Here is a 22,198-nt window from a genome sequence, read left to right as displayed (position 1 = left end):
GGTTTGTCATTTCCATTGGGAAATGGGTTCCACTACCACACCAGGCTCCCACCCAGTCTCCATCCCTTGGGCTAAGGGAAAGCCAAACCCATGTTGAGGTGCAGGCCCTGCTCACCCAAAAACTGTTGGGGTTTCATGATGTGTTGTGGTGGAACCATCTTAAAGAATTCAGAGTCAGACCACTTCTAATATAGGAATTTATTGAGATTGATGCCTCTCATGAAGTGGGCTAGGTTTCAAGAGGAACCAGCCACTTCAGAGAAAGCAAGATGGATTTTTATAAGGTATTGATGCAATTACATAACAGAAATTTACATAGAATAGAGAAATAGCATTAATATTAAAAAGGCAGGAGGAGTTTGTTAAGGGATTAGGTAATGGAGGAGGGGTCCCCTCTGTGGTTGAGTGGTTAAACATTGTGGTCCTGCTGCCTTTGTACCTGGTTTTCCCATCCCCCAACCTCTGCCGTCCCTTAGGGAACTGAGCAGACTGCCAGGTCAGCTCCACCTGCCCCCAACTGATCCCTGAGTAGGAATTTTAGCCTAGGATAAATTCCCTGTCGTGCATGACCCCATTCTTCCCTGTCCCTTCTCCGACTGATCTCTGGCCTTAGCCCACCTCCACAGAGGTGGGCAGGCTTCCAGGTCAGAGACACTTGGCTCTGGGGGGAATTTCGAGGTGTGTAGGGACCAGTCATTGTTCTTGGCACCTGCAAGTTTCTGCTTTTTTAATACCTAATCTTTGGCCATGTGTCGTCCCTTTAAAAGCCAACACATCGTCTGTGCAGACTCACTGTTCAATTTGGGCCTGACCCCTAACAGTCTCTTGAAAAATAAAATCCACTTCCCAATTTTACTCTCAGGGGTTTCTTCTTTTGCTCCTTTTAGCTCAACACCCTCTAATTGGCTAGCTATTGTGGTCCTGTTTGGTCTAGATAGGTATTGTGGTCCTGTCATGGGCTACATGGATGGTGTGATTGTGATTGAATACAAGAACACACCTGTTTCTGTGGGAATGGGTCTGAGGGCAGTAGAGGCAGTGGCTGGAGGTCCCATCACATAGACACACCTGCTATTTTTATGGGGAGTAAGAGTTCAGAGCAGTAAGGCCTATATGAGGAAGTTAGGACATTGGGGGGGGGAGGGGTGGCTATGGAGGTCCAGTGGTCCCATAATGAAGTTAGGAAAATGGAGCTGGGGAGCAGCTTTATTAGGTTTCCATCACAAAAAAGAACTGAAGGAGAGTTCCAGAATTCAGAATTCAAGACCACCGCGCATCCGGAGACCATTCGTTTACAGACCCCCACCTCGGCCTCCCTTGGGCTGATGCAGCTAAAATCATCTTTGCTGCCTGCCCTTCCCTAATAGGAGCGCCCCTGGCCAGGCCCCGCCCACCACGTACCTCGAGACCCGAGCTCCACCTCCGGACCTTACCTCAGAGGTCCCCACAGCTTGTCAACACCGCGGACTTCTACTTCCTGGCCTCAGTAGCTGGCTTCTGCTTCCGGGGGCCTCTGCTATGCGGCTTCTGCTTCCGGGGGCCTCTGCTATGCGGCTTCTGCTTCCGGGGGCCTCTGCTATGCGGCTTCTGCTTCCGGGGGCCTCTGCTATGCGGCTTCTGCTTCCGGGGGCCTCTGCTATCCGGCTTGTGCTTCCCGGACCTCTTCGGCTTGACTTCCGCTTCCCGGGGTTTGTGTTTCCGGGTCTTCTGTTTCCGGGACTCCTTGCGTCTTTTGAGGTCTGTCTTCTGCTTCCTCAGCTGTTCTTTCGTTCATCTGGAGGTAACCCTGGCCGTCTTCTTAGGCTGAGTGACCCGAGGCAGAACCCTGAGACCTGAGATAAACGGAGGCCTCGTCCCGCATCTCGCTGGAGGTCGCTGGGTCCCGCCGCCGCCCTGCACACTCCGTACCTTCTCCTGGGACCTTGGCTTTGCCTTGCTAGACAGCTAACACCTGTCGTTCATTGCTAGAAGTAAACCATTCCAGGGTCTCCCCTCTCCCGTCCTACCTAGAATAGAGAGAGAGTGAGAGAGGAAGGAAGGGAAAAAAACTGATATGTATTAGTATGTATAGAATGGTTTTACATATAGAATATATACATACTTGTGTCTAATATTAGCCATCTCTGGGGAGAGATGTAGGGAAGGGAAAGAGTTACATGATAACTTTATTATATATTTTTAACTTTTTTTTTGGAGCGGGGAAAGCAGGGCAATTGGGGTTAAGTGACTTGTCCAAGGTCCCACATCTAGTAAGTGTTAAGTGTCTGAGGTCGAATTTGAACTCAGGTCTTCATGACTCCAGGGCCGGAGGTCTATTCAATGCGCCACCTAGCTGCCCTTATATTTTAAAACAATACCAAGTTGTACATAAAAAATTTGCAGTTTCATGTACAATCTCTTTTTTCTGTTCTATGTTATAGAAATGCTTGTCTTATTTCTGAAGTTCAGGATAAAATAAAATTGGAAAAAAATGAATGAAGGCATACTAGATCATCTCTAATACCACTGCCCACTCTTACTGTCTGACCCCTTGGACAGAGATTGGTAGCTCCTTGGAGGTGGGTATGGTGGTGACAGAATTGTTATATTTGGAATCAGAGAGCTTGAACTGAAATAGATATATCCTGTTACTTCTAGTTATAAGACTTGACAGAGAAATCCCTTTCCATCTGTAGGCCTCAGTTTCATATTCCATAAAATGAGACAATTATCTTGGATGGTCTCTAAGTTCTCTTTGAGCTCCCATATTCAATTCTCAGGCTTCTTAAATAATGGCTAGGGGCAGCTAGGCAGCACAGTGACTAGAGCACCAGCCCAGGAGTCAGGAGGACCTGAATTCAAATCTGGCCTCAGACACTTGACGAACTAGCTGTGTGACCTTAGGCAAGTCACTTAACCCCAATTGCCCTCTCTTCTCCCCTCAAAAACAAAACAAAAAACAGTGGCTAGTAGTTTCTCTGGGACTATGTATCTGGGTCCCTTCAGAATAGGATAAAGCATTAAGTTGCGACCATAGGACCTCAATTCACATGCTACATCCCATTTGTGTAATTGGGGACAAGTTACTACTCCCCCAAACCCCAGTGTGAGCCTCCTTTTTCCTCTTCTGTAAAGTGAGTAGTTGGCAATCAATAATCTCCTAGGCCCTCTCCAGCTCTCCATCCAACAATAACAAAGTCAGTAAGGAGCAAAATTTCTACATGAGCAAATGCATGTTTCTCTAGCTAATAGAAATTATATTGGGAGAGGTTCAGTTTGCCCCAACGTGTGCTGTGTGTTTCATCAATATTATGGAAAAAAAAAACAACTAGGAATATATCAACATACCTCACTGAAACAGGTGACTAAAGCATGTGCAACATCTTTCACAGAATACTGAAACATGAAAACATGTGTTACACAGCCCAAGAGGAATGTTGCTTGATTGAAAGAAGCAAGAGCAGGTACAAAAAGCCCATTTTTCATTAATCTACCCATAGCCTAACCAGGACATGCACATTTCTCAAAGATTCATTTTATTGAATAAAGACAGAAATCACTTCTTGGTCAAAGGCACAATAGTAGGTCAAACAAACACTTGGGGCGGCCAGGTATCACAGCAAGTAAGAGCACCGGCTCCAGTGTTGAGATAGACCTGGAGATCGAATCCCGGGCTCAGACACTTAGCACCCACCCAGAAACACCTGGCCGTGTAACCTTGAGCAAGTTACTTAACCCCAATTGCTTAGGGGTGGCCAGGTGGCTCAGCGAGTAAGAGCATCGGCTCCAGTGTTGGGACGACCTGGAGATCAAATCCCGGGCTCAGACACTCAGCACCACACCCAGAAATAACTGGCCATGTAACCTTGAGCAAGTTACTTAACCCCAATTGCTTTAAAAACAAACAAACAATCTCCATTTCTAACCCCTCACAACGGGACCAAAGATATAATGAATTGGGAAAGACCTTAGAGGATATCTAGTCTAGTTATTCTCATTTTACAGATGAGTAAACAGGTGCAGAGAGGAGAGTGACTTCCCCAAAGTCACAGAGGTGGCAGATCTGGGGTTCAAACTCGTCCATCAACTCCAAAGTCATCACCTCTCCCACTGGGCTGTGATGAGAGCCCGGGTCATAGAGGTGGAGGGCTGGACCAAGTCTGTCTCTAGGTTATCAGAGTCAGCAAGCATTTATGAATCACCTACTGGGCCCCAAGCATTGTGCTTGGGCACTGTAGGTATAGTGATGACACAGAAACAATCTTGCCCTCAGTGAGGATCTAGCCCTTCTACTGAGAGGATACATGTTCATGGATTAAGTAAATTCAGGGTATGTGTCAAGTGATTCTGAAGTAGGGAAAGGTGTGAAACTGACACTTAGGAAAGTCTTCTTGAAGAAGAGAGCCAGTGAGCATTCCAGGTATGCCAGACAACCTGTGAAAAAAATCACAGAATTGGGGAAATGTAACCTCCTGTTCTCAGAACAATAAACCAGCCAGTTTGACTTGGGGCATAGTGTGTGAAAGGGAGTGATGTGTAGGCAGCCTGCTAAGGGAGTCTGCAGCCCAATTGTCAAGGGCTTTCAAAGCTAAATACAGAGCAGTTTGTGAGGGATGCCAAGGCAAACCACTCCATACACAGTCTTCTCCAGCAGACTGTGTCCTCCCTATCATCCCCACTTACTGATCTTCAGTCTCTCCCTGTCCACTGGCTGCTTTCCTACTGCCTACAAACATGCTCATGTCTTCCTCAACCTCAAAAAACTCTTGCTTATACCCATCCCAGCTACCATGTCTTTTTTCCATTTTGAGGGCTAAACTTGAGATAGCTGTCTACAATGGGTGTGTCCACTTACTTTCTGATCACTCCCTTGTTATTCCAGGAGTTTGACTTGAGACCTAATCATTCAACAGGAACTGCTCTCTCCACAGTTACTAGCAGTCTCTAAGTAGACTTTTCTCCTTCCTCTGCAGATTTGAAACTGCCCATTTTCTCTGGGTTTTCATGACTGTGCCCTCTCCAATCTGTCTGATCACTCCGTGGTCTGCTTTGCTGGGTATTTTTTCCAGGTTATGCCTGCTTAGTGTAGGATTCCCCCAAGGCTTTGTCCAGAGCTCTTTTATCTCTGTATATGATGATTTCACTTGGTGATCTCATCAGCTTCCTTGGATTGAACTATTGACGCTATGTAGATGATTATCAGTTTTATTTGTCCATCCCTAACCTCTCACCTGACCTTGCAACTCTGTCAGACATATTGAACAGGCTATCTCATAGACATTCTTAGCTCAACATGGCCAAAACAAATCATTATCTTTTCCCCAAAACTGTCCCCTCTTCCTAACTTATGTATTATAGCTAGGTCCTGATTAGGATTAGTGAGAGTAATGAATCCCATGTATTACGTATTTCCAGTGAAGTGGAGCCAAAGACCATATTTTACATAACATCCAGTAGCATGAATTCTTGAATATATGTGACCACGAGATCCATCATTCCCACTAATTGGGACCTCCCTGGACTACCTCCATTCTCCCAGTCATTGAGGCTTACAACCTAGGCATCACCCTGGGTTCCTCATTCCTTCACCCTGTCCCCTCATGTCCAATCATTTGCCAACTCCTGTCACTTCTACCCTCTTACCATCTCTGGTATACTCCCCCTTCTCTCCTCCGACACTGCCACCAGCCCAGTACAGGCCCTCATTGCCTCTTGCCTGGATTATTACAGAGGCATCCCCTTGCCTCCAGGGTCTTCTCAATCCAATCTACCCTCTGCTCAGCTCTTGTGTAAACTTCTTACATGGCAGGTCTCATCAAGCCCTTCATAGCTTCATCTCTTCTTCCCTCAGCAGTCTTCTCGCCCCTGGCTGCCCCCATGTGCTCTGAGATCCAGTGGCACCCACCTCCTTGTAGTTTTTTGAAGGTGACACTTCCCGGCTCCCACTGTTTTCACTGGCTGGCCCCTGTGTCTGGAACTCTTAACTCTTCATCTCCATCTCCTCACTTCCTTGCACTTCCTTGGAAGCCCTTCCTGGGCCCCCTTCATTCTAGGCCTTTCCCTCTGCTGATTGGCTCCAGTTTATCCTGCAAACATCTGGCCTGTATGTAGTTGTTTGCTTGTTTTCTCCCCCTTTAGCATGTGAGCAGGAATTGTCTTTGGCCTTTTTTTTGGTAGTCCCACTGTTTATTTAGCACAATGCCAGGCACACAGAAGGTTCTTAAGTCCTAGTTGTGTTCTCTTTAACCCCAGAGGGAAGAAACTTAGAACAAGCAGGGTAGAGGTATGAAGGAAAAAGTAGAATAAGCTGCCCCGGGGGCAGGGGGTGGGGGTTCCCTCCTTCTTCCTAGAAGCCTTCAAGCAAAGCTGGTTGAGCACTTGTCTGCCAGCATAGAGTTTCAGGAACAACTGAGCTCTTACCTGTGTCTTCAAAAGACAGTAACAGTCTCCATGATTCCTGTAAGAGACACATTGCTAACAAAGGTTGCATATATTTACCTGGCATCTTGCACATCTCACGAGGAGTCTTAAACTAAAAATGGAAGAGGGAGGGAAAAGCATCCCACATGTAAGCCAAGTCCCATAGCATAGCAAATAGCAGATGCATCCCAGGAAATGGAATAGGACTAGAGAGCCAGTAATTGACCAGAAGCAATCTCTTAGAAGACAGGCAGAAATTATGTCCATAACCATAGATGGCCACACAGAAATGTGCAGAGTGAGAGTAATAGAAAGTGTGACCAAGGGATCCTATTCTAAGGAGGCAGATTTGACTTCATACTGTGGATGCCTGTCAGGCACTGACACTGTCCATCACCTTCCCTTTGATATTCTCTTCTCCCCTGGTTCTCCACTGACCCCTCCTCTTACCTCATTTGCTGAATTTTCACCCACTAATGGTAGTTGTTTTCTAAGCATCTTCTCTCCACCCTTTTCTCCCTTTATCCTTTTTCACTAGGTAATCTCATCAGTTCCCATGGATTTAATTACCATCTCTATGCAAATTATTCTCATATCTTTTGATTTAGCCCTAATATCTCTCCTGAACTCCAATCTACCATCTCCAACCCTATCCAACATCTTGAATTGTTTGTCCTATAGACATCTTAAAATCAGCATTTCAAACTGAAGCCATTGTCTTTTCCTCATTTCGATCTTTTAGAGTCCGTATTACCTAATTATTTATTACACTCCCATCCTCACAGTCTCCCAGGCTTGCAACCAGTCTATGGGCCTGAACTCCTTTGCACTCAACCTCCAGTGCAATATCTTCCCAAGCCCTATTGATGCTGCCTTCTCAACCTCTCTGTTCCTCTGACACTGCCACCGTGATGCTGCAAACCCTCATCACCTTATGCCTGGCCTATGGCAACAGTCATTCATCTTCCACTAAACTATCAAAGTGATCTTCCTAAGGTGCACATCTGGCCATGTTACCCCCTTACTCATTAAAGTTAATTGGCTCCCTATGACCTCCAAGAAGAGATAGAAAATTCTTTTAGTTTTTTACTCCCTTCACGATCATGTCCCTCCCTCCCACCTCCTTTTTTCCTTCTTCCTGCCTTATTTCCTCCCTCTCTTCCTTCCCTCCCTCCTTCCCTTCCTTGTCTTGCAGTTTGCTCCTTTCTACGTAGTCTAGGATCCAGTGATACTAGTGGCCTCCTTAAATCCTCACACAAGACACTCCATCCCCCAACTCCAGACATTTTCTCTGATTTCCCCCCACACCTGAGGTTCTCTCTCTCCTCATCTCCATCTCCTGGCTACCCGGGCTTCCTGCAAGTCCCAGCTAAAATTCTATCTTATACCAAAACCTGTCCTCGATTCTCCTTAATTCCTGTGCTCCCCCTCTAAGATCACCTCCTCCTCATCCAGCACACATCTTGTTTATGCCCAGTTGTTTCTGTGTTGTCTCCTCTCAGGCTCCTTGAGGACAGGCTTTATTATAATAATACTAATAGCCATCATTTGTATAACCTTTTAATGTTTGCAAAGCATTCAACACCTGTGAACTCATTTAATCCGCCCTCCAACCCTGAGAGCTAAGTTCTATTATACCCATTCCATACCTGATGAAACTGAAGCACAGAGGGGTTAAGTAACTTGTTCAGGGTTATACGAATAGCAAGTATCTGAGGCTGGATTTGAACTCCCATCTTCCTGACTCCAGGGTGAGGGCTCCATCTACTGAGCCACCTAAATGCTTAATAAGTGGTTGTTGACGGGCAGGCTGGGACTGGTGCCTGGGAACAGAAGGACTTCTGGGTCATGGGGACCCCCCATTCACTGCCAGAACCTCTAGAAAAGAGCACTTGTGCACGGCCTGTAGATTAATTACACCCTATTACGCAGGACAAGTTAAAATGGGGCTGAATTAGGCATGGAGAACAGTAATCCTTAAAACAATCACTCAGCACCCCTCCCCAACAAGGCTCCGCGTTGCCACCTGGGCTCAAGAACTAACAAATTGATAGTTGGGCTCTTGGCTGTGGGCTATCTTGCTCCAGAGACTTTACCGGCACACCTCGCTCTCCTGGACATACATAAACCCCTGTAACAAGTGGCAGGGTCTGATTCTGCTCAGTCATGTAAGAAGAAATGAGGGGGACTGAAAGCATGCTCCCTTCTGCCTGGGTCTGGGACCACCCTAGGGACCCCCAGGTTGCAGAGACTGTGCCAGGGGTGCCCCCCTTCACTGCAAAAGGGGGAGGTTCTGATTCAGCCTGACAAAGGACAAAAGGGGAGCCAAGGGAGGAACTGGGGCAGGGGGCCCTGCATGCTGCCTCCACATGCAAAACCTGAGGCCTTTTCACTACATCACAGTGAATGAGTGGAATCTAGTGGTCAGTGTCAGAGAGACTGGGGATGGGAGAAGGGGAGGGCACTGTCTGTAGCCCTGAAATCACACTGATTAGACAGATGCCTATTCTGCCCACATCAAAGCTCAACCACCCCTTCTCCATTCACGTAAACACCAGCCTCTTCACTTACCTCCTTGTCTTTATTTCCCTCCCTGCCCCTCTAACTGCTTCAGTCATACAACTACCAAAATCATCTCCATGAAGACCTTTACAACTTTGTTTTCTAAATTTGTCTTCTGTCAGACTTGTTCAGACAAGCTTCACTGTTTCCTCTGTCAGGACCCCCCCCCATGGGGGTCCAAAGCACTTAGTTTCTCAAGAAATGAGTAGTTCAGCAGCTCCTTCTGCCCTAGCCACGCTGCAGGAATGAACACACTAGGCCAGGACATGAGGGGAATGAATCTTCCAGGGCAGAAAGGGGCTGTGGGCCCTGCCTTGTGTTCCTTCACCCTCTGGGAATGAGCTGCACTGAGCCATCCCCACTTTCCATCCCAGCTCCTGCTTCCCACTAGTGGCCTGTGTATTTCTCAGATGGCTTATCAGGGCTGGAAGGGTTGATTGGCTCTTGTGAGTAGGGGCTGTTTCCATCATTGCTTTTATCCCCAGTGCCAAGAAGAGCTCCTGGACCATCCTAGGGGCTTAGTAAATGCTTGTGGATTTATTGCCTTGGCCTGGATTGGAATGCATGGCTCTGGTTGTTAGGACAGCTTATGGTAAGGAGCAGCAGCCTTCTGGCCACTAAATGGCAACGTTCCTCACCCAACAGAAGGCAACCTGGGCTCCCAGGTGGAAGCTTGTCGTAAGTCTACTGTCAATGAGCCACTCCCAAGCATCATTATGCCAACATAGAGTCCTCAGAGGAGTAATCAGAGTGGCAATAGCTCTCGCCTCTCCAGGCCTCCGGGTTTGCAAAGGGCTTTTCTCCCAACAACCCTGTGAAATGGGGAGTGCAAGGATGATTTGGGAGCAGTTAGAGATGAGTGCCTTCAGTCTGGAGATCTTAAGTCCTTGGGAAGGTGGAGCCCAACAGAGGGAGATGGGTGGATTCTCTGATCCCAAAGGCTTTCTCCTTGTTAGATGGGAGATCTCAACTTAAGGATAGACCCTGGGGAGATAGAGACCCCTGGAGAGGGAAGAAGAGTTGTCAACCTATCAAACAAACTTTTATTAAGTGCCTGCTGTGTGTGTATGCCAGGCAGTGTGATCAAATATGAGTCCTTTTCATTTTCCATCAGATAAAAATAAAGCCTCTTATTTGTTATGTTATTAGCCTGATTGGTCAGATAGAAGCTTAAGGTCTTAAATCCTTTCTTTGTGGAGATTTAAAAGCCAAATTCTGCTATCCGCTGGTTTGGTGGCAAAACTTACCCTGGGAAACAACTGTATGGTGCTAAGAACCCTGGCTGCTCTGGAGTCAGAGGACATGGGTTCCAGTGCTGCCCGGTGCTTAGTACCTTTGTGACCCTGGGCAACAACTTAACTTTTGAGTCTCTGTTTCTTCTTCTGTAGAATGAAGGGGCTGAACTGAGGCCTCTGAGGTCCTTTTGAGCTTTTGATCCTCTGACCAGCCGAGCAAAGTACAGCTGGAAGGTTGCCCACAGAGATGAATTTCTTTGGCACATCAACTCATAAAATCACTTGTGAGAGGTAATGGGATTGCCTGGTTAGACATAGTAGCCATGGTAAACTCTTAAATTATGACTACCTAACATTTTAAAATGTCATTCATTCATTCATTTTGAGTTTTGAGTTTCAAATTCTCTCCTTCCCTCTCGCCTCTGCCCCACCCACTAAAGCAAGCAATATGATGTGAAATAATGCAAAACATGTTTTTGTATTTACCATGTTTCAAAAAGAAAATCAAGAAAAATAAATAAAGTGAAAAACAATATGCTTTGATATAAACGGAGTCCACCGGTTCTCTTTCTGGAGGTAGATAGCATTTTTTCATCATGAGTCCTTTGAAATTGTCTTGAATATTGATCTGAGTAGCTAAGACTTTAACAATTGATTATCACAGTAGCTAAGACTTCAATAGTGTATCATCATTACTGTTGTTCAATAACTTTAGTTGTATTTGATTCTTTCTTACCCTATTTTGAGGGTTGGGGTTTTTTTTGTTTGTTTTTTTGAGGGGCAAAGATACTGGACTGGTTTGCCATTTCCTTCTCCAGCTCGTTTTTATGAATAAGGAACTGAAACAAACAGGATTAAGTGACTTGCCCAGGGTCACCCAGCTAGTAAGTGTCTGGGGCCGGATTTGATCTCATGAAGATGAATCTTCTGATTCCAAGCCCAGTGCTTGTATCCACTGTGCCACCTACCTGCCCTGATCATCGTTAAAATATTACTATTACAATGATCTCCTGCTTCTGCTCACTTCATTTTGTATCAGTTCATATAAGTCTTCCCAGATTTTTTGGAAACCATCCCCCTCTTACACAATAGTCACATTCACATGCCACAACTTATTTAGCCATTCTCTAATTGATGGGCATCCCCTCAGTTTCCAATTCTTTGCCACCACAAAAAGAGCTGCTATAAATATTTTTGTTCATATAGGACCTTTTCTTTTTCTTTGATCTCTTTGGGGTACAGATCTAGTAGAGGTATTGCTGGGTCTAAGGGTATGCAGTTGTATAGACCTTTGAACAATTTAGTACCTAACATTTCTTTAAGAGGCAGTATGGTCTTCCAACTTCCTTGTATAGAGGTGGGATCTACAGATGCAGAATGTTGTACACACTTTAAGATATGATCAGATTGTGGGGCAGTTTTGCTTAACTATTTTTCTTTCTTAGAAATTACTTCTATTGGGGAAATATCAGCAAATGATTGACATAAAAATCTTTCTTTTCTTTTTTTTTAATTAAAAAAGTGAAAGGAAAGTGGCAGTATGCTATAATGGAGAGAATAATGGTTTGGAGTCTGAAGAAGCGTGAGTTCAAATCCCATCTCTGCCTCTTCCTAGTTGTGTGACCATGGGTAAGTAAAGTAACCTCTCTGAGCCTCAGTTTCCTCATCTACAAATTGGCAATAGTAATACCTTCTAGGAAAGTGGGAGAATCAAATGAGATAATATATATTGTGTGGAGCATAATTTCTGGAGCTACTCTCTGGATCCCCACTCACTGGCCTTTCAGGGGTCCAGAGAGCCATTGTTACTGCTCTCCTCCAGATTCTAGAGTTAGCCCTGAAGGGGTGGGGGAAGGTGATGTCATAGCCCATGACCCCTTGTCATTGTGTTTCCCCCATGATCATTACCAGTTCCATGACATAGCCTCCCACCGGTATATACAGTGTCCCGGGGGAAATGGCCTCACTCTTAGCAAACTCATGTGGCTAAAGGATAACACCCAGTTCCTGAGAATCTTTTGTAGAGCCCCTTCGAATTATGGTGTAGCTCACCTGCTGGGTTCCTTGTAGACCCTTGAATCTGCTTTTCCTCATGATGCCCCATCTGTCTTCAACTCCTCCTACAGATAATTCTACCAGCTGGGGCCAAATAAAAAGTCAAAATTCTCTGGCCCTGTGGCATTCACAAGGCCCTCCTCCGTTCAAGGGGAGGGGGCAAGGAGCAGCTAGGTGGTGCAGTGAATAAAGCACTGACCTCAAAGTCAAAAGGACCTGAGTTCAAATCTGGCCTCAGATACTTGACACTAGCTGTGTGAACTTGGGCAAATCATTTAACCCCAAATGCCTCACCTCCCCCTCAAAATATAGGTGTGGGGGGAAAGGGGACAGAGGAGAATAAGGCCCATGCTGCTTTCCATCACCCATAGTCCCCTCCAAGAGATTCCCCTGAAGTGATTGGGCTACTGACCTGCTATTTTCTTTTCTTTTCGGAGGGCACTTGGGGTTAAGTGACTTGCCCAAGGTCACATGGCTAGTGTTTGTGTTAAGTATCTGAGGCCAGATTTGAGCTCAGCTCCTCCTGACTCCAGGGCTAGTGCTCTATTCACTGTACCCTGACCCATTCTTCTTATTCCTATGGAGGAGACCCTTTAAGTCCCAGAGAGAGGTGTTCAAAGAAGGAACTGAATATTGTTAGTTGAAGATTAAGTGACTATTGTTCTGGAATATTAGCCCCAAACTGTATTTTAACATATTATGACATTTTCCTTGTTCAAGTTCCTAGAAATTCTACATTAAGTTGTCTTGTGACTAGAGAGATGTCTGAGTGCATCTCAGTGCACCTGGACTATGCCAGGTCAGACATTTTTCTATCCAAGCTAGAAAGACTTGGATTTTAGAATAATGTTCAGTTAATAAAAAGTATTTCCAGCAAAGTACAGTATTAATATTTTTTGTTTGATACTACACACAAGAAAATAATTCTGTTCCAGATGTCACCTTATTAGGACATCTATGTACAGTAAAGGGTCTAGAGGAGGGCTGATTGGGTGGCCAGGAGGCTGGAATTTATGTGAAGATGGATTGAAGGAGCTGGAGATATTGAGCCTGGAGAAAAGACCCAGGAGAGCTATGATATAAGTCTGTAACATGATGGGTTGTCTTATGGAAGAGTGAAGCCAAGGCAAACCACTTGTACAAGCCATCTCATTCCATCTCATCTTCTCCAGCAGATTTCCCCCTCTCTATTGTCCATACCCTCTCACTGGTCTTCAATCTCTCCCTGTGTACGGGCAGTTTCTCTTCTACCTACAAAAAGGAATATGTCTCCCCAATCCTCAAAAAAAAACCCTCACTTGGTCTGTCCATCCTTGCTAGTTATCATCCTATATATCTTTTGCCTTTTAGAACTCAACTTGAGACAATCTGCAATGGATGTTTCCACTTTCTTTTCTCTCACTCTCTTTTTAACTCTGCAATTTAACTTGAGACCTAATCATTCAGCTGAAATGGCTCTTTATAAAGTTACCAATGGGAGGTGGAGTCAAGATGGTACAGTGAGATCTAGCAGTTTTGCCTTAGCTCCCTCACATCCTCTCCTACTGTTAGCCAAGATTCCACCTTTCCTCAGCCCTTCAAGGTTATATCTGTCCCCTAAGACTGATGAAGAGCTCCAGACTGAATTCTGATCAAGAAAGCCAAGAAAAAATTACAGTGAGTCATTTTGCCAGACTAGAGGAGCTTAGGAAGACAGATGGAGAGGTCTACAGACACTGGGGTCAGGTTTGGCCAGGAGCACAGTGCAGCAGCAACAGTGGTGCCACAAGTTGGAAGCAGCAGTGGCCTGTGGAGGCAGTAGTAGCAGCAAGGAGCAGTCCAAAGCCCAAGCATGATCATAGGGGACCCTGTACTAGCACTAAGAACAGGAACAGGTGCCATCTGGCAGGTCTGTCTCTCCTCACCCAGTGCCAGGTCACAGTTCAGGGTGGAGAGTAGTCACTGTTTTGAAGGAGCAGAGGCCCTACCTGGGTAAGGAGCAAGGAAAAGTTTCAGAACCATCACTGTGTGGCTCTGAGCCCAAGAACAGGGTGGAGACTCATTTCTGACCTTTAGCCTCACACACAAGCCTGCAAGTAATAAACCAGGGAAAGAGACCAAAACCTTAACATCATTAGAGTAGAGGGATGAGGGAAATTGCCAACACACAGATTTAGACTCAATGTCAAGAAACTCATCCTAATCTTTTGAACCCTCCAAAAGTAGAATACGCTGCCGAGGGTAAGAGGTGGGGGTTTCCACTTGCCACACAAGTACAAGAGCACTTGTCTGACAGTACAGAGTTTTGGGAACAATAGCTGAGCTCTTACCTGTGTCTTCAAGGGGCAATACAGTCTCCATGATTCCTGTAAGATAGACATTACTAACAAGGCCTGGCATCTTACACATCTCATGAGGAGGGTCTTTTTTTTTCTTTTTGGAGGGGGGAAGGCTGGGCAATTGTGGTTAAGTGATTTGCCCAAGGTCACACGGCTAGTAAGTGTTAAATTCCTGAGGCCAGATTTGAACTCAGGTCCTCCTGACTCCAGGGCCAGTGCTCTATTCACTGTGCCATCTAGCTGCCCCATGAGGAGGGTATTAAACTAAAAATGGAGGGGAAAAGCATCCTGTACATGTTAACCAAGCCCCATAGCATAGCAAATAGCAGATGCAACCCAGGAAACCAAAAAGGACTAGAGGGCCAATAATTCACTGGAGACACCATCTAAAAAGACAGACAGAAATCGAGTCCATGACCAGAGATAGCTACACAGAAATGTACAGTATGGGGGTGATAGGAAGGGAGACGTAGAGATACTAATACAAGGAGGAACATCCAGCCTCCTACCATAGATTTCTCTGAGACTTGATGGGATGGGACTTGTGACTGAAATATTGTTTGCAAATTTTAAAGAGATTCCTTATTGGGGGTGGGTAGGTGGCGCAGTGAATAGAGCACCGGCCCTGTCCAGCCTCAGATACTTGGCACACTTTCTAGCTGTGTGACCTTGGGCAAGTCACTTAACCCCAGTTGCCCTTCCTCCCCACCTCCCCTCCACAAAGGCTAAAAAATAAAAAGATACTTTATTCGTAAGGAACTTTCTGGGTCATAGGACCAACAAAATAGCAGAGTAGACACTTTCTACAGACTATTAACTCCCAATTTGTCCAGAAAAGGGGAATTATGCACTAGATGTAGAACAATTATTACTGATTTCACAGAATCAGAGACAGAGAAGAAAGGAGATAGAGGGAGAGAGAGACAGACCGAATCCCAACTAGGTAATGTGGCTGAATCAGCCAAAATATGGGGGAGAACAGTCATCCTTAGAGCGCTCACCAAGCAGCCCTTACCCACAAACACGACATTCTCATCAGGATCCAACAAACTGATGGTTAGGCACATGTCTGAGGCTTATATGTTGAGGTCCCTTCCTGCTCCAGAGACCTTGCCAGCACACTTATATTCCTGCCATCTCTTCAGCAAATGACAGACACAAAAGAAAGTTGGGGGGTGGTAATTTAAAGTCTGTTATCTTCTGTCTGTGAATGGGGTCCCCAAGATTGTAGAAATTCTAGTGAGGAAATCAATGGCATATATTTCTGAAGTGGTTTATCAGGGCTGGTGGTAAGACATAGCAACTCCTCAAGTCATTTAAGAAATATTTATTGTAGCTTTCATTCATTATATTTGTATTCCCAATACCTAGAAGGGGGACCTGAAATATACTAAGTGGTTAATAAATGGCTGTGTCTTGATTGGATTGGAATGGAATGCATTGCTTTAGTTTGTTAGTATCACTTAACCCTTTGGCCACTAGATGGAAGTATTGCCTCACTTATTAGAAGGCTATCCAACCTCACCAGTGGAAATGTGTCAAAATTTTAGAAACAGAGAATGAGTAATAACCTTCATCTCCCTGGGAGTTCAGGTTTGCAAATCCCTTTCTGCCCCACAGCCCTGTAAAGTAAAGACTACAAGGCTTATTTGGGAGGGGGTAGAGGTGAGGACCTTTATAGAGAAATAAGTCCTTGGGAAGATAGAGCCCAGCGGAGGGGGAGGGGCAGAATGGACTGACTACGAGAAATTTCTTCATGTTAGATGGGAGATCGCAACCCTAGTGTAGACCTGAGGGAGGTAAGATCATTGGAAAGGGAAGAAAAGTTATCTTGACTCTTCATGGGCTCAATCAAACAAGCATTTGTTCAGTGCCTGCTTTGTATGTGACTCAGAGAAGACTCATCTTCCTGAGTTCCAATCTGGCCTCAGACACTGACTAGCTGTGAGACCCTGGGGAAGTCACTTCACCCTGTTTACCTCAGTTTCCTCATCTGTAAAATGAGGAAGGAAATGGAAAACCACTCGAATATCTCTGCCAAGAAAACCCCAACTGGGGTCACAAAGGGTCAGACACAAAAGAAAAACCAATAAGCAACAACAAAATGTGTGTGCCAATCAGGTAGGTGGCTCAGTGGACAGAGTGCTGGGCCTACAGTCAGGAAGACTCATCTTCCTGAGTTCAAATCTACCTTCAGACACAGACTAGCTGTATGACCCTGGGCAAGTCATTTTACCCTGTTTGCCTCAGTTTCCTCATCTGTAAAACAAATTAGGGAAGGTATCTTTGTCAAGAAAACCCTAAATGCTGTTCTAAAGAGTTAGATTTGACTGAAAAATAAATGAAAAACAACAAAATATGTGTGCCAAGTAGCTATGCTTTTCTCTAGTCAGGAAGATTTCTCTTCCTGAATTCAAATCTAGCCTCAAACTTTGACTAGCTGTGTGACCCTGAGCAAGTCACTTCTCTCTGTTGGCCTCAGTTTCTTCATCTGTAAAATGAGTTAGAGAAGGAAATGGCAAACCAGCCTAGTATCTTCTCCAAGAAAACCCAAAGGGGGTCCCAAATAGTTGGACATGACTAAAATACAAATGAACAGCAACAGCTACTGGGTGCCACTGTGCTCAAATACAAATCCTTTGTACTTTGCATTTTCTACAAAGTGAAAATAAAGCCGATCCTCACTTTGTTACTTTATTAGCCTAATGGCTCACAATATTGCTAAACATGTTTTTCCCTTTCTTTGTAGAGACCTAAATAGAAACCAGTTTCTGATATACTCTGAGAAAACCATTGGGAAGGAGACACAAACAGTGTCTGCCATTGAGTTAGAGGACTTTAGTTCAAATGCTCCTCTAGTATCTGTGTAATCTTGGGCAATCATTGAACTTTCATAGGCATGACTTCTTTAATCTGTAGAATGAAAGTGTTGAACTGGATCCCTCTGAGGTCTTTTCCAGTTGTAGATCTGAGATTCCCTGACCAGTCTAGCAAAGAGTAACCAGAAGGCTGTCCACTGGGGGATGAATTTCTTAGGCCATATTAACTCACATTAGCAGTCATTCCCCAAGTGGACCCTTGAATTATAACAGTACCTAACATTTTCTCAAGAGGCAATACGGAAGGCAATACAAAGTGTTGTATACACTTGCATCTATGGTCATATCATGGATTGGTTTTGCTTAACTTTTTTTTGGAGGGGGAAAGCAGGGCCATTGCTCCAGTCACTGTGCCCCCTAGCCACCCCCAACTATTTTTCTTTGTTAGAAATGACTCTTATATTGGGGAGAGGATTATGAACAAATGACTGGTATAAAATTTTTAAAAAAAAAATAATAAAATGGGGGCAGCTATGTGGTGCAGTGAATAGAGCACCAGCCCTGGAGTCAGGAGGACCTGAGTTCAAATATGACCTCAGACACTTAACACTTACTAGCCATGTGACCTTGGGCAAGTCACTTAACCCCAACTGTCCTGCCTTCCCCCCTCCAAAAAAAAATCAAAAATAATAAAAGGAAAAGGAAAGCAGCAGTTTAGCATGGTAGGGAAGAAATGATAGATGTGATCAGTCTGAAGAAACATGAATTCAAATCCAGCCTTGGCAGAGACTTACTAGCTATGTGGCCATGGATGATACATCAGGTAACTTCTCTGAGCCTCAGTTTCCTTATCTGTAAAATAGTAATAATGATATGTCCCAGAGAAATGGGACAATCAAATGAGACAAGGTACATTGTCTATAGCACAGCCTCTGAAACTGTTCTAGCTCCTGCTCTCATTGGCCTGTCAGGTCTCTAGAGGAAAGCTACTATATCTCTCCATGTCCTAGAAGAAGTCCTGACAGGTTTGAGTGAGGTGTCATAGATCACAAACCTCCAACATTTTGATATCCCCATGATTATCATTTGATATCAGCTCATCTGACATAAACTCTTAGAAATAGGTATTTACTGTACTACATCAGTAGGGCTGGTGCCAAACTACCAAAACACCTTCCTCTCAGCAGGGGGGCAGTGCAAATTTAATTAGCCCATTTTACCATTGAAAAGACTGAGGCTCAGAGAGATAAGGTCATACAGTCCTGCAGTGGCAGAGAAATGCAGTTGTCTCACTTGTAAACATCCTTACCCTGGAATCCCCCAGGCCAGCTCCCTTCTCCCATTGGTGAATTTCTCCCAGGGGCCTCAAGTTTGGAGAGGGGTTGAGGCTAGCCAACCTTCATTCCACTTGTGGCTGTGTTTCTGAGTTTGTGGACTTTTGAACTAAGTGGAATTCCAGAACTGAGTGGATTATATCCCCTAGGACGTGGTCTCTAGAAGGTCTGGAGTAAGACAGGAATGGAACGTAGCACTTCCTAGCTTGGTGACCCCCGCCCCAGGCAAATAATTTTCCTTCTCTGGGTCTTACTTCCTCTATCTGGAAAGTGAGTATAATAAAACTTGTACGCCCTTTCTCATGGGGATCTTATGAGGATCAAACGAGGCTTGTGAAAGGTTCCTTGTAATCCTTAAAACATTGTGACCCTCTGCATGATATGCTTTAAAGATCAGAGAATGTCTCGGAAAAGTTAAGAGTTCAATCATGTATTTGGGCTTGTTCAGTTGTGTCTGACACTTCTGGACACCATTTGAGGTTTTCTTGGCAGAGATACTGGAGAGGTTTGCCTTTTCCTTCTCCTGCTCATTTTACAGATGAGGAAACTGAGGCAGAGTGAAATGACTTGTCCAGGGTCACCCAGCTAGTGTTTTAGGGTGTATTTGAGCTCAGGAAGATGAGGTTTCTTGACTCCAGGCATAGCTCTCTATTCACTGAGCCACCTGGCTTCCTGGCACATATAATTTCTTGTTATTCAGTTATTTCAGTCACATCTGACCCTTTGTGACCCATTTGGGGTCTTCTTGGCAAAGATATAGGAGAGCTTTGCCATTTCCTTCTCCAGCTCATTTTACAGATGAGGAAACTGGGGTGTGACTTGCCCAGGGTCACCCAGCTAGCAAGTGTCTGAGGCTGGATTTGAACTTTGGTTTTCCTGACTCCAGGTCCAGTATCACCACCTAACCGCCCCAATACTGGGGCAAGGGGAATAGATTTACTAGCATCTGGCTAAAAGGTGATCAGCCTGTGAGTATTTGACCAGAATGGTAGATGGCAAATTTGTTCATTTTCCTATCTCATCAACCACAGCCTGTTTCCATACTCTTCTGCGGTCAGTTTCTATATTTCTCTTTCTCTGTCTCTTTCGATATATCCATATGTGTGCATGCTTGTCAGCTGTCATTTTATAATGATTTAAATAAACAAGACAGTATTGCCATCTGTCAAGAGATGATCAATAAGTCTTTGAGTGGCATGATCGATAGAATGTTGGTTCCTTCTCCTGACTTGTCTTGTTTCTACAGTTGGGTTACATATATTCTTATAGATACTGTTCTACAGTTAGGTTCTATGTTCTCTATCTCTGGCCCTGGCTCTCCTGTTCTGTCTGGCGTGTGTATGTGTGTGTGTGTGTACTTTTAGTTTGTGCAACTTAGTGATTCATGCCTATACCCACCTGGTAGTCCAGAGCAAAGTCGGGGGGGAAAGCCCTCTCCTCCCACCCCTTTATCTGGGAATCATAACAGGTCTGATAATGAGTTTGCATGAAAGCTAGCAACTCAAGATTGGGAGTATCCTTGGAGATGGACCAGTCACCATGGCAACCAGTAAATTGGACCAGCTGATATTGCTTTCCTGGACATTACATTTTTCCTTCAGTGAGGGTATAATAGATGTAGTTAACAAAGGTAGATTGGCCTCCTTGAATTGGACCTTGTACTAAAAAGGGTGTCAAACTCCCATCCTGCTCCCAATTGTTTGGATAAACCTTCTGTGTACCTGAACTAAGCATCCTGGGACCCCCTGATGGCCATCTGACCAGTGCAGTTTGAGTGCTCATTACTCCTTTCCTTTTTACATCCATCAGATGATTCAACCCTTTAGTAAATTAGTCGTTCAGTAAATATAATTTTTTTTTGGAGGGGGGAAGGTAGGGCAATTGGGGTTGTGACTTGCCCAAGGTCGCACAGCTAGTTTGCGTGTGTGTGTGTGTGTGTGTGTGTGTGTGTGTGTGTGTGTATTAAGTGTGTGAGGCTGTATTTGAACTCAGGTCCTCCTGACTCCAGGGCTGGTGCTCTATTCACTGTGCCACCTAGCCGCCCCTCAGTAAATATTTTAAGCTCCTACTATGTGCCAAGCATTGTGCTAAGCCTGGGGATACAAAGAAAGACAAAAGATAGCTCCTGCCCTCAATGAGCTCACACTCTAGTGGAAGAGACAACATGCAAATAGCTATGTATAAAGAAGCATTCTTCTAATTGAGCCAAATCATCTTGCAGGCAGGGAGCCAAACTCTACTGGACTGCCTAATTATTTTTATTTTATTCGTTTGCTATTAAAAGTCTCAGGGAGTATCTCACTCCAGAGTTAGGTAAATGACATTGTGTACCCTATCACCTGCCATGGGTTAGATGCTGGAGGAGGGAGGGACAAGAGAGTACTATTGATTGAGCTCATCAGAATCATAGATCATAGGGAATTATACCAATATACTTGGTCTGAGTTCTACTCCCTGGAGAACTGCTAACCAGAAGATTGATTGATGCAATCAAGAAGTATTCTTATTTAACAAAAGATAATTACTTTTGTGAATGAGAAAATCAATGGAATTCCACCCTTACATAAAGATCTCCTACCTCTGACACTCTATTATATAAGGACCTTCACAGTTCTGACGTTCGTGTTCCCAGGTGTTTTCCAAGCTCTAACATATATATATTTTCTCTGGTCTCTTACAACTCTAGCATTCAGATTCTCAGAGGCCCTGAATTCAGGCAGGAGTTTGGGCAGCTGACAGCAGCATCCTATGACAGGGAGCAGATGAACAACAGCCTCCCCCAGCCCCAGTGGCCCCATCAGGGAAACTTACCTAGTGGGAAATCATCCCCCTCTACACACACCTCCATGCTGTCTTCCATACAAAGCCCAGAGGGCAAGGAACCTGTTACCTCTGAAGACATTTTATTTAAGATTATGGTGCTAGCCTTCAGAGTTTTCCCTTAGCATCTCTCCTAGTTGAGAGATCTAACTAACCAACTATCTCATTGTTGAACTGGAAAATGAAGCACTGTCCATTAATCGGGAAATGGCCAGGGGGGGTGCTGGAGCCAGCTTGAATGGCTGTTTTTGAGAAGCCACTTATTAAGCACTTACCTGTACATTGTCAGGGATAACAAACAGTGGATAACAGGTATGACAAGGATGAAGAATCAGTAAAGGAAACTGAAAAGGAGGCCAATTAGCAGATAACATTGTAGTGAAAACCCAAAGAGGAGAGTATTCTGGAAGAAAAGGTGGTCAGTGGTGTCGGATGCTCCAGAAAGGTAAAGGAAGGTCAGGATTAAGAAGTGACCATTAGATTTGGCACATAAGAGATGGTTAGTAACTTTGAAAGGAGCAGTTTCAGTTGAATGATGAAGCCGTAAGCCAGATTGTATAGGATTTAGAAGAGAAGTGAGAGGAGAGGAAGTTTAAGAACCAAGTGTAGATGACTTTCTTAAGGAATTTTTCCACAAAGAGATGCAGGCTGGTAGC

This window comes from Petaurus breviceps, unplaced genomic scaffold (genome assembly GCF_028583685.1).
Source record: "Petaurus breviceps papuanus isolate PSGF00001 unplaced genomic scaffold, PetGlider_PUasm1.0 400, whole genome shotgun sequence".
Taxonomy (NCBI): Eukaryota; Metazoa; Chordata; class Mammalia; order Diprotodontia; family Petauridae; genus Petaurus; species Petaurus breviceps.
The sequence above is the reverse complement of the archived record's forward strand: the minus strand, read 5'-3'. Positions refer to the sequence as shown.